The sequence below is a fragment of the Cherax quadricarinatus genome, chromosome 57 (genome assembly GCF_038502225.1).
Source record: "Cherax quadricarinatus isolate ZL_2023a chromosome 57, ASM3850222v1, whole genome shotgun sequence".
Classification (NCBI taxonomy): domain Eukaryota; kingdom Metazoa; phylum Arthropoda; class Malacostraca; order Decapoda; family Parastacidae; genus Cherax; species Cherax quadricarinatus.
In genome coordinates, this window is record NC_091348.1 from 6,746,759 (window position 1) to 6,766,578 (window position 19,820).

Sequence of the window (19,820 nt, forward strand, 5' to 3'; positions counted from 1 at the left end):
GTGTGTGTAGGTGTGTTTGTGGGAACCAATGTCTTAGGTATAGTTCTATCATTGGATGTAATATTTTTTTAGTTTATTTGGTGAAAAGTCATTTAGAGCTTTATTTCTATGTATGATCCAGTTTGTTCTGTACGAACAAGTGCACATACACGTATGTGTGTATATGCATGCGTATATGTATACGTGTGTGTGTGTATATATGTATGTATGTATATATATATGTATATATATATATATATATATATATATATATATATATATATATATATATGTATATATATGTATATATGTATATATATATGTATATATGTGTGTGTGTGCTTGTAGGACTCATTCCTACATGTTTTATAATGACTCCGACTGTTTGTTTGGAAGTCGGTTGGTTGGGTTATTTTAGTAGAATTTGTTATATCACTGTGTTACAATGTTTTTTGTGTGTACCTGACATTGTCTGACACTTCTGTTTTGGATGTTATGTATTTAGTTTGTCTAGTTTTTTTTTAGTGATAAGTCCTTTTTTTTTTGTTTGTTCTAGTATAATCCAGTCTGTGCTGTAAGAACATATGTGCACATACATGTATGTGTATATGTGCATGTGTATGTATATACATATATACATGATTATAGGACTTATTCTTACATGTTTTATGACTCCGACGTTCTGTTTTGTAGTCGGTATGTTTTTTTTTCCCGTAAACGGGTTGGGTTTCTTACGGTAGAATTTCGTTATATCAGTATGTTAAAATGTTTTTTTTTTTTTGTTTATTGTGTGTGTACTGACATTGTCTGTCACGGTTTTGGATTTGCTAATTGTTGGCTTGTATCATGTGTATGTTGTATTTAAATAAAATATAAAAAAAAAAAAAAGTCCCTCATACAAAGGTTAAAAAAAAAAAAAAAAAAAAAAAAAAAAAAAAAAAATGCGTTATATTACAACTGTGCTGAATAAATGCAAATAACCGGTGAAAAAAAAATGTCAAAAAAGAGCGGTCGAGGTCTCAGTTTAAACAAGTGTTTCACGAACAGTTTCGAAGCTCGGAAACGGAAGTTTTCACAGCAGTTTGTCATCAGTGTGTCAAGGTGAGCCAGCGTATGTATGGCAGTTCGTTATACCGCAGTGTTGTTGAGCCACGGGCAACGTTATATACATGAAGAGGCGCGTCATTTTCATCGTATATATACACGGTTTATATGTATGCACAGGTGTATATTTGTGTGTATATATATGTACACCTAGAGACGTGCACGACCGTATATGTACACAGAGCTTATTTTAATTTTTACCTAAGGAATAAAGTATCCTTAACTGGTGGCGTATAGGGGAGACTCACTCTTAATGGTCCTCGTGCGTGCACATAATAGGCTTATGTGCAGATAATAGGCTCAAGTGAAGATAATAAGCCCTCGTGCAGTTGATAGGCTACAAACCTAATAAACCAACCAACCATAAAGCAAGCAGAGGATAGTTTAATTACTTAAACATTGAATAACGTGACATGCCTCGGTGCTGGTGATGGCTGTTTATTCTTCAGAATGAACCACCACTAAAACCAATTACTACCCTACGACGCGCTTCTGTGACAGATGATGACCCGGTAACTGAAAAAAAATAGGCTAGGTTACTGGAGTAGGGTTTTCACCCTCATTCCATTAAAAAAATGAGGATGAGAGTAATGTATTATATCCGGAGACTTTTTGATGGTAGTGTGTGTGTATATAAATTTGCTTCATTTCGTCAGTTGTTAGTTTACCTTAGGTGGTGAGGCAAGTGTGTCTCGTGGTAACAAGTGTTGGCATGACCAATGTTCGTAAGTTCTAACGTCAATATTAACAACCAAGAGTTAACAGCAAGTTAAGTGCTTTTAACAATATTCTTGACTATTTTTTTTTCTCACAAGTGTTCATAACGTATTTATAAGTGATTGTAAAATGTGTGTATAAAGTTCCAAAAGTTTTTAAATAATAAGTTCATTAAATGTTCCTATTGTGTTCATAGTGTTGAAAACTGTTCATGGCGTCAGGTGTTCATGAGTTCGTAAAGGCACTGAGGAGTGTAAATAAGTCTTCGTAAATATAGTAATAAGAGTTCGTAAAAAATATTTTCAAGCATTCACGACAGTAATGTTCATCCACCTGGGGCCCTGGGACCACCTGGGGCCCTGGGACCACCTGGGGCCCTGGGACCACCTGGGACCACCTGGGCCCTGACATCACCTGGGGGCCCTAGCACCACCTGGCTATGCAAGTCATACACATCCTCAAACATCATGGGAAGGTGAGTGTGCAAAGACAGATGTAGCTCCATTGTAGTGTATTATAAACAGAATACATTAATAGTTGAGTAATGAATAAACTTACTAAGTTAATGGTTAGAGCCACTTGACTCCTGGTTTTCGGACTGGTTAGACGTGGGTTCGAGTTTTACCTATTCCCCGAGTTATATTATTCAGTTGACAGGTTTCGAGAGATTTAATACCCTCTCAGCCCGACTTGTAACTAGGTTTGACCGTTCATTGCTTGTTAAACCAGGCTGTTGCTATCTACGGCCCTATGTAAAGTAAAAGGACACAAGTGCAACTAATGTGACATTTATTGTCACAACGTTTCGCTCTCCAGGAGCTTTATCAAGCCATTACAAACAATACATGGACACAGAGGGTATATAAAGGCTCTGAGTGAGGTGCAATACTAGTGAGGTACCATTTCGATGTTCACTAGTGGTGGTAGTAGTAGTAGTAGTAGTAGTAGTAGTAGTAGTAACAAAAATAATAGTCGCCATCGCTTCTACCACTTCAATAAAGGATCTAACCAGGACAAAACCCAAGCACCACGAACCAGTCAATGCAGGAGTTTACACTATACCCTGTGGTGGCTGTGACAAGATCTACGTAGGTGAAACAGCAAGAAACCTCGACACCCGCCTCAATGAACACATTTACGCATGTAGGAACGACAACTTATACAACGCCTGTGTACAACACCGAAATTCCACCAATCATCTCATGAAATTCAGAGACGCCCAATTAGTGATCAAAGAAACTAATTCCCGCACACGCAAGTGCCTTGAATCAGCACTGATCGCTGTTTCGAATACAATTAAACAAAACAACGGCAGCTTCACCATCTCCGAAGTCTTAGCAAGAATCCTCCTGAAAACAGTAAACCCTGCCATCACATAGTCTCTCCTGTTATACTACACAAGCACATTACAGAGAGTGAACACCGAAAAAAACCTGCCTCTTTCCAGTCTATATTTGTCCAACCTATTTTTGTTACCCAAGTAATAGCTTTTATATCCTTTCACTCATGTACGAATTATTTGCTCTTCCATATTGTATTATTTTTGTTACTACTACTACTACTACTACTACTACCACTAGTGAACATCGAAATGGTACCTCACTAGTATTGCACCTCACTCAGAGCCTTTATATACCCTCTGTGTCCATGTATTGTTTGTAATGGCTTGATAAAGCTCCTGGAGAGCGAAACGTTGCCACAATAAATGTCACATTAGTTGCACTTGTGTCCTTTTACTTTACATATTGTCAGTAATTCTACCAACTTTATTACTATCTACGGCCCGCAGATAGCAACGCCTGTTTCCTCAGTAAAATCTATGCGCCACTTCTAGCAACATTTCTGATGTTTGTTGATAGCTGGGTGAATAGTCTTCAACCCCTGATGTTGACACTTCTTTTTTCGTTCTTGGCACCCCTATTTTACGCTTCTTCTTCTACCTCTTACTTCAGTAAGTTGCCAAGAATAGCTGGTGGCGTAACCAGGCTGGAATCTGACGACACTTCGCCCAGGCACGTGTATAAGGCAGACCTGACTACCATAAGAAAAGATTTTGCCTGGATTTTTAACTCCGGAGGGTTAGCTACCCAGGATAACCTAAGAACGGCAGTGCGTCATCAAGGACACTGTCGTATTTCCATTGGGTTCCTTCAATCTTGTCCCCAGGATGCGTTTCGCACCAGTCGACTAACTCCCAGGTACCTGCTTGCTTGCTTGCTTGCTTGCTTGCTTGCTTGCTTGCTTGCTTGCTTGCTTGCTTGCTAGGTGAACAGGGATCGCAGGTATAAGGAAACACGCCCGATGTTTCCACGGACGCTGTGTGCTAGACGAGAGCCTCACACGCTGACCTTTGTCATGCTGTAAATGACAGATATGAGCTGAAACGGTAGCAGCAGCAATGTGCAGGTGAAGCTGAGCACACAACTTATAAAGAGCATAGGATACTGTGGAACAGTTGACGCCGCTAAGATTTCCCGAGGAAATTAAGTGTCTTTAGGCTTAAAATTTGAATGTACCCGTGTCTGGTTGAGTACAGTGTCAGACACAAAATAGGAAAACTTGCTGGGAGACGAATGCTGCCTGTACGAGTCGATAAAGTAAGCAACGAATTAATCTTCCTTCCTTCCTCAAGGTAAAACGCAACTGCTGGCAGTGTGTAGGGTAAATATTTTCTAATTGTCCACATCGCTCTCGGGCGTGCGGACAGGCTGCGCAGTAGCTCCCGAATCATCTGGCTTTCTGCGCAGTTTTAGTTTTTTCATCATGGCGGAGAGTGGCCGCAGACGTGTGAACACTATCTGTTTGGAATTAGTGAGGGGCGTGCTTACTGCCCAGAATACCAACATGTTGCTGACGGCGATGTTGTGGGATACGTACGGTATCGCTAATGAAGATCTTTATGGAGTCTCACTGAATGGTGTGGCACGCATTTTCGTCAAGTTCCGGCTGAGCAGTACATATGACAACATGGTGGCCAAGTATCAGGACGTGGTTAAGACGGTTACCCCTGGCGTTAGTGTCCGTCTTCATGACGTATCAAGATTCTACACCTGGGTCAAGGTGCGTAATGTACCTTTCGAGGCGGATGAAAGTGATTTACGGCAGGTGTTTGGACGATATGGGACGATCCACATGGCGACATTGGGACGTTGGCGAGATGGGCCACTAGTTGGCTTCGCTGAAGGGACGTTTTTCCTGAAAATGTCCCTTAGTCATCCTATTCCATCTTATGTGGGAATGGAGGACTTCCGGACTCATGTGTACGTAACATACTCAGGTCAGAGGCGTACGTGCCTTGTGTGTGGGGTGTACGACCACATAGCACTGACTTGTCCAACGAGACGTGGGAAACCTGAAGCTGAGGCGGGATCTGATGGTACTACGGACCAACTGACTTGTGCAACGGCAACGCAACGTAAGCCTTTGTCACAGGAGGCGTGGAGTGTGGAGGTGGAGAGGGAGGAGGCGTTGTCGCCTCACTGGACTTGACACTCACTGGACTTGACTTGACACTCACTGGACTTGACTTGACACTCACTGGACTTGACTTGACACTCACTGGACTTGACACTCACTGGACTTGACACTCACTGGACTTGACACTCACTGGACTTGACACTCACTGGACTTGACACTCACTGGACTTGACACTCACTGGACTTGACACTCACTGGACTTGACACTCACTGGACTTGACACTCACTGGACTTGACACTCACTGGACTTGACGAGGACGTAGGCTTGGTGTCGGCAAAGAGTGGTGAGGAGTCTGCAATTGCACACCATGTTTTGGAAGCTACAATTCAGGAGGCCCTGGACGGCTTACTGGATGTTTCGGTCAATGCTGGCTTGGATGATGTGAGTGTAGAGGCTGAGGTGGGTGGCCTCAATGAGAAGGTTGCGAGTGATGAGGGACGGGTCCAGAGTGTGGCAGTGGAGGTCCACAGGGAAGATGCCCAGGAGGAGGCGAAGCGTGAGAAGCGTGGCTCTCACAAGAGGACGGCTCTCATTTCTGATAGGATGTTTTGTCGCCTGGGCAAAGGACGGGGAAGAAAACCTGGAATGATCTAACGCCTAGAGAGAAAGGTGGTTTAAAGAATGTAGAGCGTGAGCAAAGGGAAGGTGATGGGAAGTGTGGGGGGGGCGGGGTGGGGGTTTCTCGCCAGGGTTCTAAGTGTGTTAGGGTGTCTAAGGGAAAGCCCTCATTACGGCCTTCAGGTGTCTTACTTTAAATGTTAATGGGTTGAAGGCAGTGGGCAAATGTAAAGTTGTGGAGGGTTATTTGAGGAGATATGTGCCAGACCTTGTGTTCTTGCAGGAGCATAATTATAAATATTTAGGTGAATTGTCAATTACCGGATATGACGTGTACATGGGTTGCTCTACACGACTGAAAGGTGGTGTGGCGCTATTAATTAAGGAAGCCAGCCCGTTTCTTTTGCATAGGTGTGAGGTAGGGGAGGAGGGGCAGGTGGTTAGGGTCGAGGGTATGTGGGGAGGGGTTCGGGTGGGTGTCATTGGGGTGTATGGGCCGGCAGAAGGGGACATGGGTGTTAAAAATAGATTCTTTAGGGATGTCCATGTCTACCATTTCAGATCGCTGCCAGGTATTACAATTATAGGGGGTGATTGGAACTGTGTTGTCCGACGTAAGGATGTAGAGCCTAGGGGGAGGGGTTTTTTAGGGGATCTGTTGAGAGGTGTAAATGTAGTGGATGTTGGAGGGGAGGTGAGCGGAGTGACGCATACGTTTATTAAGCGTGATTATGCAGCGAGGCTTGATCGTATTTATGTATCTCGGGGGGGGTGAGGGTGAGCAGTGTATGTGCGTTGAATGTAAGCTTCTCTGATCATCATGGGGTTCTGGTGGATTTAAATTGGGAGGGTTTGCCGAAGCGTTTCAGAGGTTTCTGGAAGATGAATGTTGGGTTATTGAAAACAGGGGAGGGGAGGGAATCTTTTGCGTGCGCTTGGAAAAGGTGGTGGGCTGATGGAGGGGAAGGGGTTGATGTCATTGGGTGGTGGGACTCGGTCAGTAAGGGAAAGGCGAGGGATTTTTATCAGAAGAGGGAAAAGGAAGAGAGGCAGTTTCAATATGGGATTTTAAATTACCTTGAGGGTCAACTACAAGAATGCTATATGGGAGGGGGGGTGCATATCCGATGGGTGAGATTGAGGGCTTGAAATAACGGATTAGGGATATTCAAAATCGCAATTTTGATGCTGCAAGGGTTGCAGGGGGCCTTGATGAGGTTTTATGGGGGGACTGTCTGTTGGCGTATGTCTTGCGGGAGCAGGGGACACGTCGTAGGGCAACAGAGGTGACGAGTTTGCGGGTACAGGAGCAATTGGCGGGACATCGTCAGGGACAGGTGCTTTCGTCTACAGAGAGTATGGGTTATGTGGATGCGTGGTACGAGAAGAATGGTAAAAGTGTGGGGGTTAATTGTGAGGCGTTAGGCACAATGGGCGACTGGGTAACCTGTAATCTAATGCATAAGGATCGATTGAGTTTGGGTGGGCCTATAAGTGAGGAGGAGATTAGGGTGGCAGTGGACGGGATGAGCATGGGTAAATCGCCTGGTATTGATGGCATCCCTTGTGATTTTTATAGGGAAAATTGGGAGTGTTTGCGTGGGTTTTTAGTGGAGTTATTTAATGCCATGAAAACCAGGGGTAGGTTGGGGGAACAGCAGAGAATGGGTGTAGTGGTCATGGTCCCTAAAAAAGTCTTGTGAATGTGTGCATGACTATCGTTCAATCACCATAATGTGTGGCGATTACAAGATCTTTGCTAAAGTGTTGGGAAATAGGTTGAAGGGTGTTCTAGCCAGCGTTTTGGACGAGGGTCAATATGGAGTGCCTGGGCGTTCGATGTGTGTGGGGCAGGGGATTATTCGTAGGTTTATAGATGAAAGTGGGGGAAACATCAAGGGTGGGGTTTTAGCATTAGATTGGCATGCAGCGTATGACTGTGTGGAGCATGAGGTGTTGTGGAAGTTTATGCAATGGCAGGGGTTTGGGAGGGAAATCGTCAGTTGGACTAAAGTGTTGTATGAGAAGGCAATGGTTAGGGTACAAGTGAATGGTAGATTAGGTCAACCTGTTAGGATGGAAAGGGGCTTAAGGCAGGGATGCCCTGTGTCGCAGCTTCTCTTTGCATTACTCCAGGACCCGTTCTATAGGGCTGTGCGTTGGGGCATATGGGAAGGGATGGTGTGGGATGGGGTGTCTGTGGAACCGGGGATCGTTGGATATGTTGATGACACCACAGTGCTATTTAGAAGGTCAGAGGATTTACCTAGGGTTAGTGAGTTGGTGGAGAGTTTTGGCATGGCAACAGGGATGACTCTTAATAGAGACAAGTCGATGTTATTGAGGGTGGGGGTTGGTGTGGGTGGGGTATACGAACAGGGTGAAGGTTGGTCCCTGGTAAGTAGACTTAAGGTATGTGGGGTTGTTCACATGGAAAATATCCTGGAGGCACGGAAGGTGAATTCGAAAGAAGCTGTAGATAGGGTTTTGGGTAGATTAGCGGGCTTGCGTACAGGAGGTTTGATGCTGCACCAGAGTGCTATTGTGGTGAATGTGAAACTGTATAGTAAGCTATGGCATGTGGCAGGTATATATCCCTTGGAAACATGTGATGTTGAAGCGTGTGTATCACTATATTTGGGGTTCGGGTTGTGAATGGTTGTCGAGAGATGTGTGTTTACCGGTACGCCAGGGAGGGCTGGGGTTAATGGCGCTGCATCTAAGGTTGTTGGGTATGTACGTTAAACATAGTTATTTGAGAGAGGGCAGAATCACAGGTACAGGTTTGGCATGGGTGAGAAGGGACGTCGTACGTTGGGCGAGGGGTAGGGATGTTCAGGTGTGTACTCACCTATTTGTACTCACCTATTTGTGGTTGCAGGGGTCGAGTCCTAGCTCCTGGCCCCGCCTCTTCACCGGTTGCTACTAGACCCTCTCTCTCCCCGCTCCATGAGCTTTATCAAACCTCGTCTTAAAACTGTGTATGGTTCCTGCCTCCACTACGTCATTTTCTAGGCTATTCCACTGCCTTACAACTCTATGACTGAAGAAATACTTCCTACTATCTCTGACTCATTTGTGTCTTCAACTTCCAATTGTGGCCTCTTGTTTCTGTGTCCCCTCCCTGGAACATCCTGTCCTTGTCCACCTTGTCTATTCCACACAGTATTTTATATGTCGTTATCATGTCTCCCCTGACCCTCCTGTCCTCCAGTGTCGTCAGGCCGATTTCCCTTAATCTTTCTTCATAGGACATTCCTCTTAGCTCTGGAACTAACCTTGTTGCAAACCTTTGTACTTTCTCTAGTTTCTTGACGTGCTTTATCAAGTGCGGGTTCCAAACAGGTGCTGCATACTCCAGTATGGGCCTGACATACACGGTGTACAGTGTCTTGAATGATTCCTTACTAAGGTGTCGGAATGCTGTTCTCAGGTTTGCCAGGCGCCCATATGCTGCAGCAGTTATCTGATTGATGTGTGCTTCCGGAGACATGCTCGGTGTTATACTCACCCCAAGATCTTTCTCCTTGAGTGAGGTTTGCAGTCTTTGGCCACCTAGCCTATACTCTGTCTGTGGTCTTCTGTGCCCTTCCCCTATCTTCATGACTTTGCATTTGGCAGGATTAAATTCGAGAAGCCATTTTCTGGACCAGGTGTCCAGTCTGTCCAGGTCTCTTTGAATTCCTGCCTGGTCCTCATCAGATTTAATTCTCCTCATTAACTTCACATCATCTGCAAACAGGGACACTTCTGAGTCTAACCCTTCCGTCATGTCGTTCACATATACCAAAAATAGCACTGGTCCTAGGACCGACCCCTGTGGGACCCCGCTCGTCACAGGTGCCCACTGTGATACATCATTACGTACCATGACTCGTTGTTGCCTCCCTGTCAGGTATTCTCTGATCCATTGCAGTGCCCTTCCTGTTATATGCGCCTGATGCTCTAGCTTCTGCACTAATCTCTTGTGAGGAACTGTGTCAAAGGCCTTCTTGCAGTCCAAGAAGATGCAATCAACCCACCCCTCTCTCTCTTGTCTTACTTCTGTTATTTTATCATAAAACTCCAGAAGGTTTGTGACACAGGATTTGCCTTCCGTGAATCCGTGCTGGTTGGCATTTATACTCCTGTTCCGTTCCAGGTGCTCCACCACTCTCCTCCTGATAATCTTCTCCATAATTTTGCATACTATACACGTCAATGACACAGGTCTATAGTTTAGTGCCTCTTTTCTGTCTCCTTTTTTGAAAATGGGAACTACATTTGCCGTCTTCCATACCTCAGGTAGTTGCCCAGTTTCCAGGGATGTGTTGAAGATTGTGGTAAGTGGTACGCACAACATATCTGCTCCCTCTCTAAGGACCCATGGAGAGATGTTGTCCGGTCCCATTGCCTTTGAGGTATCGATGTCCCTTAGCAGTTTCTTCACCTCCTCCTCATCTGTATGTATGTCCTCCAACACTTGTTGGTGTATTCCTTGTTGGTGTCCCCATCTGGTCTGTCCCCCCAGAGTCCTTCCTGTCTCTACTGTAAATACTTCCTTAAATCTCGTGTTGAGCTCCTCACATACCTCTTGATCGTTTCTTGTGAGTTCTCCACCTTCTTTCCTCAGCCTTATCACCTGGTCCTTGACTGTTGTCTTCCTCCTAATGTGGCTATACAGCAGTTTCGGGTCAGATTTGACTTTCGATGCTATGTCGTTTTCATACTGTCGCTGGGCCTCCCTCCTTATCTGCGCATACTCGTTTCTGGCTCTTCTACTAATCTCCTTGTTTTCCTGGGTCCTATGCCTCCTGTACCTTTTCCATTCTCTGTTGCACTTAGTTTTTGCCTCCCTACACCTTCGGGTAAACCAAGGACTCGTTTTGGTCTTCCTATTATTTCTGTTTCCCTTGGGAACAAAACTTTCCTCTGCCTCCTTGCACTTTGTTGCCACATATTCCATCATCTCGTTTACTGATTTTCCTACCATTTCTCTGTCCCACTGAACCTCCTGCAGGAAGTTTCTCATACCTGTGTAGTCCCCCCTTTTATAGTTTGGCCTGTCCCCTTCAGTTCCTGTTACCTTCTCCACTTGTAACTCTACTATATAGTCAAAACTCAGAACCACATGATCGCTAGCTCCAAGGGGCCTCTCGTAAGTGATGTCCTCGATGTCTGAACTGCTCAGGGTGAACACAAGATCCAGTCTTGCTGGCTCATCCTCCCCTCTCTCTCTGGTTGTGTCCCTGACATGTTGATGCATGAGGTTTTCAAGTACCACATCCATCATCTTGGCTCTCCATGTTTCGGGACCCCCATGTGGCTCCAGGTTTTCCCAGTCGATCTCCCTGTGGTTGAAATCGCCCATTACCAGTAACTTTGCTCTGCTCGAGTGAGCTCTTCTTGCCACCTCAGCCAGTGTGTCCACCATCACCCTGTTGTTTTCTTCGTACTCCTCTCTTGGCCTCCTGCAGTTCTGTGGTGGGTTATACATCACTCCAATGACTACTTTATGTTCTCCGGACTGAATTGTACCTACAATGTAGTCTCTTTCTCCAATCATGTCCATGCCTTCCATTTCCTCAAATCCCCATTGGTGTTTTATGAGCAGTGCAACCCCTCCTCCCCCTCTACTCCTTCTATCTTTCCTCAGGATCTGATATCCTGTTGGGAAGATTGTGTCTGTTATTGTCTCAGCGAGTTTTGTTTCTGTGACTGCTATGATGTCTGGGGATTTTTCACTGATTCTTTCATTCCACTCCTCATGTTTATTCGTTATTCCATCCGCGTTTGTGTACCAAACCTTTAGTTTCTTTTCTATCATTGTGGTCCTGCAAGTATATTGGGGTTGGGAGAGCGAGAGCCTTGGTGGGGGCCTATATGGGGCTGTGGTGTAGGTGGGGTATGTGTTGATGGGGGTGGGGTCAGAATGCCCATAAGGGACAGCTGTTGGGGTGAGGTTTGTGATATGGGGGTTGGTGGCAGAGGGAACAGTGAGTGGGTTGTAGTATAGGTTGCTCAGTTGCGTTGGGAATGTCGCGGGTGGGGTCTTTTGGTGGGAGATTCTGTGGGGTGTGTTTGCCCTTCCTCCTGTGTCTGGGTCCTGCTCATTTTCATTGCTTCTCGTTCCTCCTTGCGTCTCTGTACCCTCTCTTTCAGTGTAGTCCTTTCTTCTTGTGTTCTGTCGCGGTCGAGGTATACTCTCTGGTACCCCTCTTTGTCCCTCAGTCTTGCTTTCTCTTGCAGAATCCTGATTCGAACTGATTCTTCCTTGAAAGTTACTCTGACAGGGAATGTTGAGGTTGTTGTTATGCAAGGGAACCCTGCGGGGTTAAGATTGGTACACTGGCTCGGGTGGGTGGTGGGGAGGTAGTTGCTAGGGTTGTGGGTTTGTATCCGATGTATGCATGGAGTGATATATGGGGGCGCCTGCAAGGGTTGCGATTGAAGGCTGTGGTGCGGGAGGGTCGGGGGGAGGTATTAGGTAATAGGCGTGTGTAGGAGGGACGGGAATGTTGTGAGTGTAGGGGTATTGACACTGTTTTCCATGCCGTATATTTTTGTGAAAGGTTGGGTTTTACGTATGGTGGGTGGGGGTAGTATTTGTGTTCTACGGGCATTAAGCTTGGATGTGGGGGGGGTGGGGGTGCCGGTATAAAATGCGATGGGTTATCTGGTAGCCGACTTCGTGTATACTTCGTGGGTTTTACGGAGAGCGCCGGTGGGGGAGAGAATTAGGGCCCTGGCAGCGATATTTTATGGGACACAAAGGAGGAATAAGGATATCACTGGGAATAGATGGTATTTCAAATTTTCAGATGGATATCGTAGCTTTCGAGTGGAGGACTTATGGGCATTACAAATTCAGAGGACGTGACGAGGCTGGCTTCTTGAGGAAGGCGCGGGTGTGATTGGTGCATTTGGAGGACAAGAGGTGTAATGCGAGTTGTGGGGGTCAAGTGAGTGGCTTGGTGTCAGGGAATTTTTAATGACATGTGTTATGCGAAGTTAGGGGTTGAGAAATTGGTATGAGTAAGATGGAGCTTTAATTTAGCAAGGTATGAAATCTGGTACTTTGTGACTGTGAGCCGCTTGTGTGCAAGATGACTGTGAAGGTTCTTATTATGCTAATGTATCATTTTTAAAAATTTACTTCCTGTGTCTTGCAGGTGTGTGGCTATGTATGAAGCGTGTTTAAGAAAGCTTCTGTATTAAGATATGTTGATTTTTTTTTTTTGGATTTTATTGGATTTTAATTTTTATATATTATTAATACTTAGTACTTCTATGAAGTGATGGTATGTTTCAGTAGACTATTTTATTATGTTGTATTGTCATGTAGGGGTTTAATTACGCTTTTGGAGAGGTATGCTGTGTCTGTGTATACCGCTGTATTCATTGTAGTTTTTGTACGTATGTTATACATGTGTTTATGCATTTGTCTTTCCTGGGTTATGCAGGAATGTGGTTATGTATGAAGCGTGTTTCAGAATGTTTCTATTTTCAACAGTGCTAATTAATGTTATTTTATACTCTTGGTTATGATGGTGACGGTAGATACAGCTGTTGGGAATAAAGGGGGAGGGGGTTGTAGTGTGTGCTGTATTCTTATAGTAAGTATTTGCACAGGGATGTTGCATACGGGTTGTTATAATGTTTCATTTCTAGTTTTCCATGAGCATCTGTTTTATGTCTGCATATTAAACTATATGCTTCCTTGTGTTAGCGTTTTACGTTCTGTGTTTTGTTTTCATTTATATATTTGTATTTGACTGGCTCGTCTTCCTTATTTCCCACTTCTACCACTACCACTACTACTACCTCTTCTTCTTCTACATCTACTGATGAAATTAGACACATGTGCGGCGTCTGGTTGTCTTTGTTGTGGACGTTTCGCCATCCAGTGGCTGGCTGGATGGCGAAACGTCTACGGTGGGGATGCCCGGGTGTTGTGCATGTGTCATTTCATCCTGTCGGTATTATATACAATTCTTGTACTACTACTACTACTACTACTACTACCACTACCACTACCTCCACCTCTTCCTGCCTATATATAGCCGTCCTGCTCCACCTCTGTTAGTGTGACTTTGTCAATGGTCCAAGTCGGACCGAAACGTCGTCGTAAGCTTCTCTCTTTTATGTGCGGGTTATTTGTGTATCGTTCCAGTCACGGTATTGTGCCTTTTTGTTATTTATTCATTTATATATTGTTATTATGGGTTTGAACCACTGTAATGTAACATCGTGTATTGATGTTTTGTATTATTATTTTGTCATGTTTTAAGTATTATAAAATATGTTTCTAAACATATATGCTATAGGTCTAGCTATGTGATTATATAATATCTATTGTGGTGGAGGAGATGAGGGTATATGATTTCTTATAGCATGTCTTTTAGTGCATTTTGGTACTAGGATGTCATATGTGGGCCACAAAGCTCTTATCTGATTTTTATTTATGCATGAACATCCTAGGTGACTCCAAGTGTATATAGCGACTGTCGGAATGTTGAGCAATTCATATGGTGTACTGTGGTTATGAATTCTCATTTGGATACCTGTTTGTTAAGGGATGGTGGTTTTCTATATATTTATTTTTTATGTTGTAATATTACGTTTTAAATAAAATATATATAAAAAAAAAATTCTCGGAGGTGAGCCTTAGCCTTATTTGGGTTCTGTACAGGCAGTGTGTTATAGCCTGCTGTACCAGGCCCCAGCCTGGCAGGAGTGTGTGACGAGGGACCTCTTGTCTGTAGATTTCTGCAGGGTGAGTGGGTGCTGTTCAAGCTGTCGCATGGTGAGGTCTAGGTAGGCCTAAGGGCCTCACCAGAGGAAAGCACAGGTCTATGGAGATAGCTCCCCTAGCGGGAATTATGGGAAATAAATATGGGATAGGCATAGGGTCTTCAACAGCAAAAGCCTGGTTGATCAGGCACTCAACAGGGGAATCTGGCCCCAGGACTTGCCACAAGAGTAGGAAAACTCAAAATAAATCATCACGGGTAAATCACGGCGTTACCTAGAAAATTAAACTCGCCCTATATATAACTGTTTGGAACTCGTGTGAGTCTTATCTCCTCTTTAGTTATACACATGCATGTGAATAACATTCATTGTATAACTGAAAATGCTTTCTGAAGATGCAAGCTGAATGATATAACTAATGATGCGGGTCAAGGGCAAAACAGGATTCTTCAAGGTGCAGGTGAAGGCTATAACGGTGTATTTCCTGTAGGTGCGGATGACTGGTATAACTCGGGTTGCTTGTAGGTGGGGGATAAGAGTAAACTTAAGAGCTGGAACTGTTTATTAATATTTTTTTTTTTTAATTTCAGGTAGGTGATGACGGCTCACCGAAGGACAGTTAGCGCCCCACCAGTAAGGTAAGTTCATGTTATACACCAGTTTTCACTAAAGCTTTTCTCACTGTTCAGAAGTATAATCATACGATGCTTCACTTGTATCGTTATGAAGGATGTAAGCTTCCCGTCTCCTCTCGCCAAGAGGACATTAAAACAACCACACATTCCCTTTCATTGGACGTAGACATGGTCATCATACCTTAGTTTTGGTTATGGAGTATAACTTGCCATCTCTGGTTAATAGTGATGTATCCCTTGTCACGTAAGTACGGACGACATCAAAGTCTCCTTCCGAGAAATATGAAAGCATCTTCCTAACCAGGTATAAGAGAGCACTGATCCTTCCCGGAGAGAGGTCTTCAGAGCTCGGCCTTCCATTCAAAACATATTTACATCAAAAATGATCTTTTGCTTGTTGGGATGAGTCGAGTCTTTAGTTTCCGTTTTTAGGTGGCATTCCTCCAAGGGTGGGAGTGCCTTGATGACGTATTACTTCTGATCTATGCAATTTGAGGTACCTTTCCCTACCTTAAATCGAAGCTGACTGCCTCCCATTCCCCAGCCGTTTTGACTCCTACGGGATTTTTCAAAAAACTGAATCATTGCTGCAATAATTGTTAATATTAGTCTCCTTCACCTCTCTTGTTTTCAAGGGATTGAGGTTATTTTGACGAAGTTAAATTCGACAGTAGCGAGAGGACCTTTAGAACTAAGTCAGCAGCAACAAAAGCTAGACACCCTAAGAAAACTTTATTTTTATACATCATGGAAGCGATAAACCCATGTGGACCATTCAACGCAATGAGTTGCGTAGATTCAGTACTCCATCTGGAAAGAGTGAGACACGCTCCCTTCCAGACTTACCTTCCCAAGCATGCTGTTTCGGTGAGGCGTTGCCTCTGAGCTATTATGAGGCGCTGTATGAACCTACTTTCCCACTACACAGGGTTGGTTATCTTGACGTGGTGCTGTAGTTTGAGTGGCTTGTGCCGGGGGGGGGGGATGGGGTAAGGAGGTCGGGCTTCTCTTATCTGAAGGGTGTCGCTCTGGATTTGTATTTGCCTGACTAAGAACCCGCTATCTGTTTTGCCATAAATGCTGGATATTTACCTTTTGTTCAAATTTGCTGATATCTGTGGCCAATAACAATGAATTACAGATTGTGGAATGTCAATATTTGATTTAGAATAATTTTACTCGCTTTGAGACAACGATTTATGCAATATAAAAGTGAACTGTTCCCGACAGTAACAAGTTCATAATAACAATGTAAATCTGATAATACTAGACACGGTATGTGTTTAAATTGCTGAGTAACCAGGAGGTAATGGGTAATCAAGCATATTAAAAGCTAAAATAAGAAATACAATGTAAATACTTTATGAAATAACCCGGAACATGTACAAAGTAAGACTAGACAACATTAGTAAAATAATAATTAAATACTGCTTCTAGAGGGACGATTTTCACAGAATAATAATCTCAAAGCTAAGAGGAAAATCCTCTCAGGAATATAATGTAGAAGAGATCGGCTACGAAGATGCCCTTACCATGTAAGATAAGATAAGATAAGATTTCGTTCGGATTTTTAACCCCGGAGGGTTAGCCACCCAGGATAACCCAAGAAAGTCAGTGCGTCATCGAGGACTGTCTAACTTATTTCCATTGGGGTCCTCAATCTTGTCCCCCAGGATGCGACCCACACCAGTCGACTAACACCCAGGTACCTATTTGCTGCTAGGTGAACAGGACAATAGGTGTAAGGAAACGTGTCGAAATGTTTCCACCCGCCGGGAATCGAACCCGGGCCCTCCGTGTGTGAAGCGGGAGTTTTAGCCACCAGGCCACCGGGCCACCAAAAACAGTCATGTCAGTACTGCCATCTTATATTATAATTGTCATAGCATGTGTAAAGGCGCCCTTACAGTGAGTGCTGAATCCAAGGAACAGTCCTCGGTACGCCTCAAGATGTAAAGTAAAATTAATAAATATTATATGCACCCGTAAAAAAGGAATTCAGTTGCGAGTCATTTTTATAATCACTATTCATTGTAATAGTTATACATGTGCGGCGTCTGGTTGTCTTTGTTGTGGACGTTTCGCCATCCAGTGGCTGGCTGGATGGCGAAACGTCTACGATAGGGATGCCCGGGTGTTGCGCATGTGTCTTAATTTCATCTTGTCGGTATTATATACCATTCTTGTACTACTACTACTACCATCACCTCTTCCTGCCTATATATAGCCGTCCTACTCCACTTCTGGTTAGTGTGACTTTGTCAATGGTCCAAGTCGGACCGAAGCGTCGTCGTAAGCTTCTCTCTTTTATGTGCGGGTTATTTGTGTATCGTTCCAGTCACGGTATTGTGCCTTTTTTTGTTATTTAATAGTCAGTTATAATTAAAAACTAGCCTATGAAGCGAGTCAAAGGGAGATGCCACTCGTGCTGCCAGCATGGGTCATACTGCTTTGTGGCACCCACCGTCCAACAGTGGTATGTTATGGCTTCCGTCGCTTAGCAAGCCCCGGAAAGTATATCTGTATTCCATAAGCCGAGTCCCCCCCCCCCCCCGTCCACCTGAATGCACGTGAGTGTAGCATGTTTTTAAAGACAATCAGGAGAGAGAGAGGCGCATGTTATTACATGGCAACTATTATCCTGCTTTCTTAACAAAAACTGCAAATTGGCCTCTACACAACCCAAACCCAAGTGGAACCTTCCACTGCACCAGACACTCTAGCATTTCAACTTGAACCACTCAGAAGCTGCATTCTGAAGCTACCAGCATTAAATGTTTCCAGCTAATCAGATGAGGTATTGAGAAATTATTGTTTGGAAGCCAATAAAACAAGTTTCTTCCATTTCTTTAACAAGTAATCAGTACCTTAATATCAAAATCAATCCAAACTTTTCTTAAAGTAAAATGCACCATTATTTATGGTTTGAAGCCAATCAGAAGTAACATATTTTAAAGTTTTTGCTTGAAAATCGATTTGAATAATAAAACTGACAAGTTAAGTTTACACAGCCCCAAAATCAGTGCGAAGATTCCTTAGAGGAAAACACATCAGTGCAAAAAGTTTGAATCCGACCAGATGATAAATTCAGCAGTTATCATATGCAATCCAACATTTCCTGGCTTATTAACTATGTTAGTAAACTGGCAAATTTTCACCTAGACAGCCATAAAAGGCATCAGCCATTAAGGTTTGAAACTGTTCAGAAGAAGCATTCTCGGTTATTTCATGGAAAAATACTATATAGTTTTAAAAATAAAATCGATAATTTGGCACCTGTCCTCTCCAATAACAATTCCAGTACATTTCCATGCAAGATACGCCACTGTGGGACGTGACGTGACTAGTCTCAGCGATTCCTGATGATAGGACCTTTTCTGGCAGATGCTTGATGAAGAGTTGATTAAGCTGTGCACAAACCCTTACGCCTCAAGTCTTCCTAAGTGTAGTCTTACAAAAGATTGACTTCTTGTGGCCAATGGACCCACATGACCCCTCAAGAGTCCCGCAAAAACCTGCCAGTTTAGATTTATTTTGTTTAGCATCACTTTGTCACAATTTCTGCTTCGGTTCACACTGAACACTTGTTTGGTGAAGTCCTTAAGTCTGCTTAAAGACAAATACTAAAAGTCTGTGTGGAGAATTTTAGAGTTAGTGACCATTGAAGAGGATTTAAGTTTTATATGCAGGTTTTGTGATGCCTCACAAAACGAAGCTGTGGCATATTTAAGCAGCATTGTAGGATCTTGTTAGCAAAGATCCAACAGATGTTGAATCAACTACGATGTCATTGGAAGTATATACTTCCCAAGGCTCCATGGCGAGGGGGATTTTGAGAAGCTGATCTGTTCTGAAACGATACCTAAAGAAACCTCTTCACTGCTTAAGAATCGACTTAGAAGAACTGAGAACAGTCGTGACAGACGTGGAAAGCAAAGTCAGTAAGCGACGTCTGTCTTGTCAGTAATGATCTAGACAACTTAGAAGTATAGTCTGTCATGCTGAAAGCGGACGATGAAATGAACCACTTTCATTTATGCGAGATAATGCCGTCTTGGAGAATTCGGACTTCCATGAGTCTGATCAACTCAAAGGGAAGATCAGTCACATCACTGGTGTGACTTGAGTGCTGAGAGGTCTGGTGAGATTATATTGTGTAATTAAAGGAACGCATTTATAGGGGGCTGAAGTTTCTAGCAATAAGATGTCCATGTAATGGGTGATGTGGTGAGAATAGATGATCCAAGGCCCAGATGGCCTCTACGAAAAAGTTACCACGATCAGGACATTTGAGGTCCTGAGTAAACGAGCAATTCGCTCCCAGGCCATAGATACACTCTTACCATTAGAATTACATAATTCAGTGAAAGAAAACATTGCTTCTCAGGAAACACCACAAATCAAATTACGCTGATCCTGAGGTAGTGATTAGAGAACGAATCGAAGGAATCATGGACAATTAAGTTTGTCTACTTCAGACTTCTCTTACCCCACAAGTGTAGAAAATTCCATGGGGAGCCGTTATTGGCCTGATAACACAAGTTAAATAGTCTTAAAGCTAACGGTGACTACTAAAAAATGATTAAGAATTATCTTTAAAAAAATTATATATCCTTC

General features: G+C 43.6%; 1 long non-coding RNA gene across 1 annotated transcript; it reads left to right on the forward strand.

The window, feature by feature from the left end:
- Positions 1–1,096: 1,096 nt before the first annotated feature.
- On the forward strand, positions 1,097–15,763 carry LOC138854391 (uncharacterized). Its single transcript, XR_011393589.1, has 2 exons — positions 1,097–2,275; positions 15,159–15,763. It is a non-coding gene; the product is annotated as an uncharacterized lncRNA (long non-coding RNA).
- The last annotated feature ends 4,057 nt before the right edge of the window (positions 15,764–19,820 follow it).